We start from the raw sequence: 10,809 nt of genomic DNA, 5'->3' as shown, positions 1-10,809 counted from the left end.
ATTCTGCAAAACGACTAGTTTGTCTGTTAGACCAGATGGTCAGGAAAGACCTCCGAGGAATGTTCGGCAGAGACAGGTGAGACGGAGGGAGCGAGGCGCCGGTCTGGGGGAAAGCGGGGGCACAAGGGCTCTCGTGGAACAAGTGCAAAGGGTCTGCGGTCGGTCGTATGGTCTTGGGTCTTGGCGCGAGCTCGCGAGAAAGCAGTTTCTGGGCCCCGCCCCTAACTTAGGGGGACTCACGGTCTTAAAGAAGCCCTCTCTGAGTCTGCCTTCGTCACTCCTCCTAGAGTTTTCTGCATGCATTGCAGGGGGTTCCACTCACAGTCTTGGGGGGCAGAGCCAGCAAGCCCTCCAGGGGTCCCCTGGCCAAACCCCTCCTGCCACTGACGAGGAAACGCTCCGGGGGCCTCTCAGGGCCTCATCGAGGAGCACGGGGGCCACAGCAAGGGGCCAGGTGTTTAGTTCTGTGTGTTTCTGGAAGGAGCCTGGGAACAGGTGCATGGTTTTGGAGACGCTGCTGCCCCCACCCCCACCCCGGCACTGGCTCCCCGGGGGAAGGAGAACTTCCTGGCCCGCCCTGCCCCTGCCCTGCGACGGCTGCACCCAGAGAACTGAGACAGGAAGTGGGTGGCGGCCGCAGGGAGGGCGGCACCCGTGCAGGCGGTTTACGTGGGAGCCACGAGGACCTTGCCCCACGGCCTCTTCTGGTGGCTTCGAGGGTCAGGACTTGGAGAACGTGGACACGGGACTTGCGCAGAAAGGCCTGGTGAGAAGTTGGAGCTTCTGTGACTTCTGTGCCCCGACAGGCCCGCAGCCCCTGTGCCGGCGACGCCCCGGCCGAGGTGAGCGAGGCCCCAGGCCTGTCCTCTCTTGCTGGGTCTCCCTTTCCTCTGGGGGCTGTGGTGCAGCTGAGCCCAGGAAACGTGTGACGTTGCCGTAGAGACGGTAACCCGCCCAGGTGCCTCACAGCGGCCCTTCCCCCTTCTTCCTGCCTGTCCTCCCTGCTGACTTCTGAGGTCACAGGGAGGGGACTCGGCAAGGGCAGGAGGCACATTTAGGGGGGAGTCCTGTCCAGCTCCTGACGGAGGAGGCACAGGAGAGCGGTGTGCGAGAATCTGGCCCTCCGTGTCCTGGCTCTGTGGCCTTCGGTGAGTTACTCAACCTCTCTGTGCCTCGGTCCCACATCTGCAGAACGGAGGTGGTGACAATCATGCTTATACCGCACGGGGTTGTCATGACGACGAAACCAGGTAACATTGTCAGTTCTGTGCTTGGCAAGTGCTCAACAGGGTGCCGATGACGTTAAGGGCTCTGATTACGACTGTGGAGGGGGGGGGGGGGGGAAGCGCGGGGGGGCGGGGGGGGGTGCTCTGCTGGCGTCCCAAAGCCCGGACACCGTGCTCCTGCCACCTCGTCCTCTTTCCGATGAATCGCCTTTTTGTGGGTAAAAGTTCGGGTCTCTGTCACTGACCTGACTGTGTAACCACCCTGTGACATTGCCGGCATAGCGGCAGGGGGTTGGGGGGGGTGGCGGTGAGGGGGCCCTTCCCCTGACTTCACTCGTCCCCCGCGCGGTTCCAGGGCCATCGGGCACCGCACACCTGCAGCCAGAGACTCTGGAGGAGAACACCTGTTTCCAGGGGGAGGATGCGCCAGGCTTGGGGGGGGGCCAGACCACAACCCCGGGGGCCCCGCCCCCGCCCCCCGTCTTGACACGGGGCAGGAGATCCGGCCACACCCTCTTTGCTCACCCAGAAAAAGATGAGGCTTCTATTTCCTTCTCCGAAGCCTGGGCTGAGCGGGTGGGGTCAGGTCCCTCTTTCCGATTTTACTTCCCGTCCCACCCTGGCCCCCCCTGTGCCCTGAGCCACCCCACTCGTGCGTCACCTTCCGTCTTCAGCTCCCAGGCCATTAGATACCTAGGCCACCCCAGGGAGCCTCACTCCCGCTCTCTTGGGAGCACGGTGGAGGCGACAGGGACACAGAACCCCTCTTGCTGCCCCAGCCCAGGCCTCCCGCCAGCTCCCTCCAGGCTGTGCGTCCCCTGGCCCCCCACTCCCAGCGCCTCTGCCCCCGACTCTGCCCTCTTTTCTGCACCTGCGGCCCAGGCGGCCTCAGGACCGCAGCACCTGTGCGGCCACACCTCGGGTCCATCCTCCTGCAGGACGCACAGTGGGCTTGCGGGTGGGGGCCTCTGGATAAATGCCCAGACAGGCCTCCAGGGTCCCGTCCTTAAGAAGGGGAACCGAGAGTTGCTCAGAATTTCCTCATGTGGGCAAATCCCAAGATGAAGTCTTTGTTTTTGTTTTTTTTTGTTTTTTAACAAGTTTCAGCAAAGGAGAAACCCCAGTGGTCAAGCTTTATTTACTGTCCGCTCAATGGAAACAGACGTTTTAATTTAGAGGGAAAATCTGTGGTCCTCGAGTCTCCACCTCCTCCCGCCCCTGGGCACCTGGAGATCCTTCTTGCCGGGCAGAATTACATCCTCAGACTCATTCTCGTTCTTGACCCAGCGCCTCAGGCAGCCAGTGCTGGTCACGGGATCTTATCTGCCCTTCCTGTGGGGCTGGGCCTCCAGCCTGACCACCTTAGCTGGGGTGGGCGCCGGGCTCCCACTGTGTCAGCCCCACTCCGGCCAGGCCAGACCCCGCGCACCTGCCCTGCCGGCCTGTCCTGTTTGGTTCCCGGGTCCCCTCCCCCCAGGGGCCCACCAGGCTATTTCTGAACCGGCGGGGGTGGAGGGGGGGTCACAGGGTCGGGGTCCGCCCAGGAGCAGGATGCTGGTGGGGGGACTGCGCTCCGCGAGAGACCCCAGGGCACCTGCACCGCTTTGGGCAGGGGCGGGGCTACCGAGCCACAAAGGAGGCTTGCCTAAGGGAGTTTGTTTTTAGGGGATTGTTTCGTGTATTTTTGGCCAATTGGGTTTTCCTGTGCTTGAATGCAGCGCCCTCCGGTCCCTGTGGGCTTGGGCCACGTCCCCTGCCCCACCTGCCCTCCAGACAGTCCCCCCTCCCCCCTGCAGACACCAGGGGACCCAGGAGGGGGCTGGGAGGAACAGTGGCTTGTGGGATGGGGGGCACCAGGCAATCCCACCCCTGCTGGCTGGTGTGGGGGGGGGGCACCCAAGCCAGCCTAGAGCAGAGAGGGGTGACTAGAGGGACAGGTGAAGTGACCCTGGGGCGGGGCCAGGGTGCTGGCCTGCTGGCAGGTGCAGGAACCACGCTGTCTGTCACACCCAGCAGATGCTTGATGGCGGTGCAGGGCTCCCAGGTTTGCCTTGGAACTAGAAGCCTGGGCAGGCCCTTGTTGGGGTAACAGTGACGTGAGGGGGCCTTGGGGACCTTGACCCAGAAGCACGGGGTGGGGTGCTGTTCACTCAGCCTGCTCTTGCCTAGAGGGTGTGACTCGAGAGAGCGGCGTTTGGGACATAGGCGGGTGGCGGCTGAGGCTTGGAGCTGGGAGAGGTCAAGGGCAGGTGCCGCCGGTTGGGGCCGGGGCCGCAGGTGGCTGCTGGGGCGGCCGTTGCCACTTTGGCATTAAGCCAGAGTTTCCTCAAGCTCAACGAGGAGGGGTTGTGGGCAGGGGGCATTCGGAGCACAATCCAAACTTCGGAATGATTTAAATTATTGTATCACGATAGAGATTCTCTGCGGTTCCCGAACGTCTGCGAACTGTCCTTTATCACTGAAATCTGTCCTGTGCTCCCAAAGCAGGCAAGCCAGACCTGCCAGCACTGCCCCTGCTCTGGGCTGAGAGGCGGGGGCGGAGAGGGAGTGTCTGCACCCCCCCTGCAGGGAAGGGTGACCCGGGAGCCCGTAGACCCCGGACCCCAGCAGAGGCTTGACCCCTGGAGGCAGAGTCCGTGATTCTTCTTAGGATCCTCTCCTCCGTTCACGACCAGGCGCCTTTAAAGGGATCTCCTTCGGTGGTTTTTACACAGATGTCTCCGTGCCCCTCTCCCACCCACCTGCCGTCTGGCCGTGTCCCTCCACGCGGACCCTGGTGGCAGTGGCCTCTGTCAGTCTCCACCCTCCAGGAGGGCTGAGATCTGGCACCCTCTCTCCTTTCACCCCTCCCGCCTTTCCTTTGACTTGTGGATTTTTCTCCACCTCCTTCCTTGGTTCCTCTTCCTCTTCCCTCCCCAAGCATGGGGAGCACTTCCCATGCACTTCTGTGTGATGGTCACTCCCAGGGAGAACAGGTGTGTTCGATGACACGGACGTCTGTCCTTTAGGCTTCCTGTTTCACGTAACCCGTGGCCACATGGAATACCTACTGGCCATCCCGGAGGCCTTGCAAGTTCCTCCTGCTCCAAGCCCAACTCGCTCCTCGACCCCCAGCCCTCGTCCCTCCTTCTTGGAAAGTGGTGTCCCCTGTTCCCCGTCGCCTGGCCCAGAAGGAACAAGGAGGAATGCAGGCTTTGGGGTGGGGCCACCTGGTTCGGACCCCAGTTCCGCCAATCCTGTGTGACCCCGCAGGTCCCTGGACCCCTCTGAGCCTCAGTTTCACAGCACATGAACTGTGCCCGTCTTAACGGATCTCTGGGGAAAGAATAAATAAAGGAGATACTCCACGGGAGTATCCACCTCCACGGGACGTGGCCACACAGGTGACACTAAGAAGGAGCCACACCCACCTCCACGCCCAAGCTCCGTCAGTGACAGGATCCTTGGGCTCCACCCTGAACTCCCCCAGCAGCCCCCTTCCTGTCCTGTCACCCTCGTGCTCTCCTGCTCCAGTCCAGCTGCAGAACACCTTGCAAAAATGCCACAGCTTGGGGCGCCGGCGTGGCTCAGTCGGTTGAGTTTCCGACTTCAGCTCAGGTCATGATCTCACGGTTCGTGGGTTCGAGCCCCATGTCAGGCTCACTGCCCCCTTCGGATCCTCTGTCCCCCTCTCTCTGCCCCTCCCCTGCTCATTCTCTCTCTCTCTCAAAATAAATAAACTTAAAAAAAAAGCTTTATAAAAAACATTTTAAAAACTTTTAAAAATGCAACAGCTTTATTGAGAAATAATCCACATACCGTGTGATTCATTTGTTGAAAATGGATAATCAGTGGTTTGTAGTGTATTCGCAGTGTCAACCACCACCACAACCAACTTCAGAACATTTCTATCCTCCCCAAAAGAAGCCCCGGGCCACCGACAGTCACTTTCCATTTCTGCCTCCGTCCCCAGCCCTAGGCAACCACAAATCGACTTTCTGTCTGTATGGATTCGCTTATGCTGGACATTTTATATTCATGGAATCATACACTGGGTGCTCTTTTGTGACTGGCTTCTTTCACTTAGCGTGATGTTTGCAAGGCTTATCCATATTGTACCATGTTAGCATTCCTCTTTAGGGCCAATGATATTCTGCAGGATGGATGGTTATACCACATCTCGTTTATCCGTTCCCCAGATGATGGGCTGAATACCAAATGAGTTATTTCTACCTTTTGGCAACTATGAATAATGCTGCCTATGAAGTTCACATACAAGTGTTTGTAAGGGCGTATGTTTTCATTTCTCTATATACCTAGCAGTCATATGGTACCTCGGTGTCTAACTTTTTGAGGAACTATTTCCCGAGGTCACTGCACCATTTTATAATCCTCCCAGTGGAGTATGAGGGTTCCGTTTTCTCCACATCCTTGTCAACACTTATTATTTCTCTGTCTCTGTCTCTCTCTTTGTCTTTCTGTCTGTCTGTCTGTCTTTTTTACTATATACTTAGTGGGTATGAAGTGGTATGATTTTGATTTGCATCTCCCTGATGCTAATGATGTGCATATTTTTCCGTAGGCTTATTGACCATTTGTATATCTTCTTTGGAGAAATGTCTATTCAGATCTTTTGCCCATTTTTTTAAAAAAAAATCTTTTTTAACATTTGTTCATTTTTGAGAGACAGAGAGAGACAGAGCATGAGCGGGGAAAGGACAGAGAGAGGGAGACACAGAATCCGAAGCAGGCTCCAGACTTCAAGCTGTCAACACGCAGCCCAGTGTGGGGCTCGAACTCACAAACTGCGAGATCGTGACCTGAGCTGAAGTTGGACGCTCAACCGACTGAGCCACTCATGCACCACTGCCCATTTTAAAATTGGATTATTTATCTTCTTATCATTGAATTGTAAGAGTTCTTCATGTATTTTTAAAACATGTCTGTTAGCAGATATTTGATTTGCAAATTTTTTTCTCAATTCTATGGGTTGTATTCTGTCTTTCTTGATAGTGTTCTTTAAAGTCCTTTAGAAGGTACAAAAGTTTTCAATTCTGATGAAGTCCAAAGTAGCTATATTTTACTTTGATTGTTTATGCTTTTGGTATCATATCTAAGAAACCATTGCCTAATCAATCTCAAAACTTATGTCTATATTTTTCCTCTAAGATTTGTCATTTTATCTCTACAGTTAGGTCTTTGATCCATTCCGAGCTAATTTTTGTATATGGTGTGAGGTAGGGATCTAATTTCTTTCTTCTGCATGTGGATATTCAATTGTCCCAAAACCATTTGTTGTAAGGACTCTTCTGGCCCTATTGATTTGTATTGGCTCCCTTGTCAAAGATCAGATGGCTGTAAATGTGAGGGTGTATTTCTGGACTTAATCCCATCCCATCGACCTATATGTCTACCCTTGTGCTGGTACCACAGTCTTGATTACTACAAGAGGGTAAGTTTTGAAATAAAAAAGTGTGAGCCCTCCATCTTTGTTCTTTTCCAGGACTTTTTCCTTCCTTCCTTTCTTTCTTTCTTTCTTTCTTTCTTTCTTTCTTTCTTTCTTTTTTTTTTTTTTTTGGCTATTCTAGGTCCCTTGAATAAAAAAAGAATAATCTGGGTCACTCTTTTGCTTAAAGACCTCTTGTAATTTCCTGTGGACTTCGGGGCTGTTGGTGCACAGGCTCTGGTCTCCTGGGATTCGCTGTAAGGGTGGGTTGTGTGGGAGGGCCAGCAGGAGCAGGCGGTCCCGCTGTTCCCGCTGACGTCTCCATCGCTCCGGCTGAGTCACCAGTACTTGAATCACAAGCTGGGGAATGTCAGGTAGGTGACAGGCTGGATTTGCTGGGCCTCGGGCCCCTAACCCAGGTGCACTTCTGGATCACTGTGGGAACTCAAAATGCAGATGCCTGGGCCTTGTCACTCACGCAGGCACCTTGAGCACCTGCCACGTGCTGGCCAGACAGAGGAGCCCTTGCCCTTGGGGAGTCTCCACTCCGGGGAGGGGGAAGGCAGGTGGTGAACAAGATAATATCGAATACCCTTAGGTACTCCCGAAGAAAGTAATGGTAACGGCCTCAAGAGTACTGGAAGGGCTACTGTAGGTCAGGTGAGGGGAAAAGTCTCTTAGGAGACAACGTTTCAGCTAAGATCTGAGTGACCAGAGTCTCCCACGAGAAGTTCCTCTGGGATGACCAGGAAGTGGTCCTTGGGGGTGACCACGGGGGACCCCTCCCTGGCCAACCTCAGGCACGGTCCGCACCTAAGGGTGTCCTCGGTTGATGTGAGCCACGTCCTTTTTCGAGGATGACCACGATCTTTTCCCAGAATTAAACATTAAAAAAAAGAATTTTTGTCACGGACACTTCACGCCCCACCATGGAGCCCAACGCGGGGCTTGAACTCACGACCCTGAGATCAAGAAATGAGCTGAGATCAAGAGTCGGACGCTTAACCGGCGGAGCCCCCAGGCGCCCCCTCAAGAATGACCATTTTTATTTAGTTGGGTTCTTGTCGTGGTCTCCTGTCTCCCGCCTGTGGATATGTTCACGGTCTAACCTTGTTGTATCGTTACCGCTAGTGGGCAGGGGCAGGGACCGGGTCGTCCACGTCCCCGAGGGCAGCTCTGGAGGATTTGCTGCGCGTCGGGAGCTGCGCCGAGTGCCTACTGCCTTACCCCTTCTGACCTTAATAGCGAGCCACACGGGGTAGGCCTGATCATTGTCCCCACTTTACCAACGAGGAGAACGTGTTGCCTAGAGCCGCTGACTTTCCAGAAGCCACGTGGCTGCCAGATGAGCCGCGGGAGTCTCAACGCAGGAACTAGGTCTTGGGACCTGACGCTCTTGCCCCTTCCCCCAAGTAAATACCGAAAGGTGCCCCAGCCGATGGGTTCTGCGGATGAAATCCACCCAAACACACACGCATCTAAGCGCTGAGCGTAGATGCGAAAAACTTGCTGTGGTGGTACAACGTGCCTGGAATTTACCATTTTAACCGCGTCTGGGCGTTCGCTTCGGTGGCATTACGCACGTTCAGTGCCGTGCGGCCATCACCGCCGTCGGTCTCCAGAACATTCCGTGTTCTCACACTTAGACCGTGCCTTCATTAAACTGCAACCCCCCAGCCGTGCCCCCCGGCCTCAGGCCCCTGCCACTCTGCTCTCTGTTTCTCTGAATTAGGCCATTCTAGGTGCACGTGGAATCACGCAGAGTTCGCCTTCTCGTGACTGGCGCGTTGCACTTGACGTAACGGTCCTGCTGTTTGCCCATGTGGTGGCAGGGTGGCAGGATTTCCTTATTTTTTAACACTGAATACAACTCGGGGCGCCCGGGGGGCTGAGTCGGTTGAGCGGCCGACTTCGGCTCAGGTCACGATCTCGCGGTCCGTGAGTTCGAGCCCCATGTTGGGCATGGAGACTGCTTTTACAAAATGATAGAGAGGGGCGCCTGGGTGGCTCAGTCGGTTGGGCGTCCGACTTCGGCTCAGGTCACGATCTCGCGGTCCGTGAGTTCGAGCCCCGCATCGGGCTCTGTACTGCTAGCTCAGAGCCCGGAGCCTGCTTCTGCTTCTGTGTCTCCCTCGCTCTCTGCCCCTCCCCTGCTCACGCTCTCTCTCAAAAATAAATATAAACATTAAAAAAAAAAAGACTTACTACTATTCCATCCAACCCCGTGTCGTTCATCCGTTCACCTGTCCGTGGGTGCCCCGCTTGCTCCCGCCTTTGGGGGCTGTGAATGACGCCCCGGCCACCAAGCAGGTGAGAAGCTCATTTCTGTCGTGGTGATTAAGGAAATCAGGGCCTCAGTGGAGCAAACGCATCACCTCGTTGGCCTTGCGCCCCCCACCCCCACCCCCTGCCCCTAGCATCGCTGCAGGGACCCGCCGGCTGGGGCCGGGCCAGACCACGTCCCCGGGGGGGCCAGGCGGTACACACACCCCTGTAACGGGCACCGGCATCGTGTGCTGGGAGCCGCTGCTCCTGGACCCCCGGTGCCTGCGCTGCGTCCCTGGACCCTGGAGGGGGCTCTGCACGGCGGGCGCACGCCTGGGACTCCTCCGGTCCCCAGTGTCCTCTCCTGGCCTCCTACCTGGTCTCTGGTCCCCCCCCCCCCCCCCCCCCACCAAGGCCGACAGGTGAGGACAAAGTGAAGCCTGAGGGTGTCTCACAGACATGGTTCCCAGACAAAAAGTAATCTGAATAAAGGCTCCAGGAGATGCTGCTCCCAGAACAAAAGGGGGGTCTCGGTGATGAAGAGGTGCCTGGGGGGTAAATTACTGAGCTGCTGCAGAAGGAGGTAACCAGACCGCAGGGGCTTGGCTGCCGATGGCCACCGCTGCCCAATAGGAGACTGTCCCTTCTCCACACTGCTGTTCAAGGGCATCTGGTTACACCACAGCCGCCGTGTGCTGCGGAGAAAGGACAGCCAGCCGCCCAGAGGCGTAGGCTGCAGAAGGGAGGCTGAGCAGCCATTCCTTCCCCCGGTATTGAGGGAGCACCTGCCGTGGCCCTGGGGGTCGTCGTCCTAGGGCTGGGGAAGCGGTCACCCGCCCGCCCTGCAGGACCTTCTAGTCCTAAAACACTCAAGGAGGTAAAAGGAGCGAGGTATATGTGTTTGATGGAAAGTGCCATGGAGAAAAGGAAAGGAAGCGTGGGCTTGGTCGCGGGCTGTATCTTTCAACAGAGTGGTCAGGAAGGGCCTTGCCGAGATGGTGACGTGGGGGCAAGACCTGAAGAAGAGAGGGAGAGAGCCACAGAGCGTCCAGAAGTGTTCTAGCAGAGAAGGCCGGATGTGCAAAGGCCCTGGGGTGGAAGGCAACGCGGCAAGGAGGCCGGGGTGGCTGGGGCTGAGTAAGCAGAGGGGAAGAGGGGGCTGGGGGGAGGATGAGGCCAGTGAAGGGCTGGGGGCCGGGCAGACTCGGAAGGGCCTTGTGCACCACTGTGAAAGATGGGACGCGGACACAGGACAGGACCTCACGCTTCCAGAGGAGAAAACCGGTGAAAGGGGATGGGTAGTTGCCCCTTCCCCCATGGTTGTCGGTGAGGCTCACGGGACACACCGCGTGGACGCACTGAACGCTGCAGAGCGCCACGAAAACGGGGATTTTCCCCTCACCCGCCGCTGAGGTTCTACAGATAAAGCAGCCGATGATCGGGTTCAGTGGTAACTGTTTCCATCCGCGAGGGCACCGTCAGCGGGCGTCTCCCTGGGGAGGGGTCCCAGGGGGTCAGCCCGGTCTCGGGGCTGCTGCGCTGGGTGTCCACCCCGGGTCCCAGAGGCCCCGAATCCTGCCAGGGGCACCGTGGACGACCAAGCTTCAGGCCTGGGCCGTGGGTGGGGCTGTGTCCGATCCGGGACCTGTTTTATTTGTCATTTTCTCTAGTCTGCACCGGAGCCATAGGCAGCCTGGGATTCAGCAACTCAGGCGAGAGGGAGGGGTAGGTGGGGAGGAGTAGGTGGGGAGGGGGGGGGGGGGGGGGAGGGAGGGAGGGGTAGGTGGAGACAGGTAGGCAGCCTGGGATTCAGCGACTCAGGACTCAGGCGAGAGGGAGGTGTAGGCAGGGAGGGGTAGGTGGGGTGGGGTAGGTGGGGAGAGGTAGGGAGGG

General features: G+C 57.2%; 1 long non-coding RNA gene across 1 annotated transcript in view; it reads left to right on the top strand.

Annotated features, from left to right (window-relative positions):
• Positions 1-457: 457 nt before the first annotated feature.
• The window catches only part of LOC125925860 (uncharacterized), an 18,368-nt gene continuing 8,016 nt past the window's right edge, over positions 458-10,809 (top strand). Inside the window, exon 1 of the long non-coding RNA XR_007458910.1 lies at positions 458-1,148. This is a non-coding gene — a long non-coding RNA (uncharacterized LOC125925860). The remainder of the gene's footprint in view (positions 1,149-10,809) is intronic.

This window comes from Panthera uncia, chromosome F1, assembly GCF_023721935.1.
Source record: "Panthera uncia isolate 11264 chromosome F1, Puncia_PCG_1.0, whole genome shotgun sequence".
Classification (NCBI taxonomy): Eukaryota; Metazoa; Chordata; class Mammalia; order Carnivora; family Felidae; genus Panthera; species Panthera uncia.
This window is presented reverse-complemented; position numbering and strand designations above follow the sequence as displayed.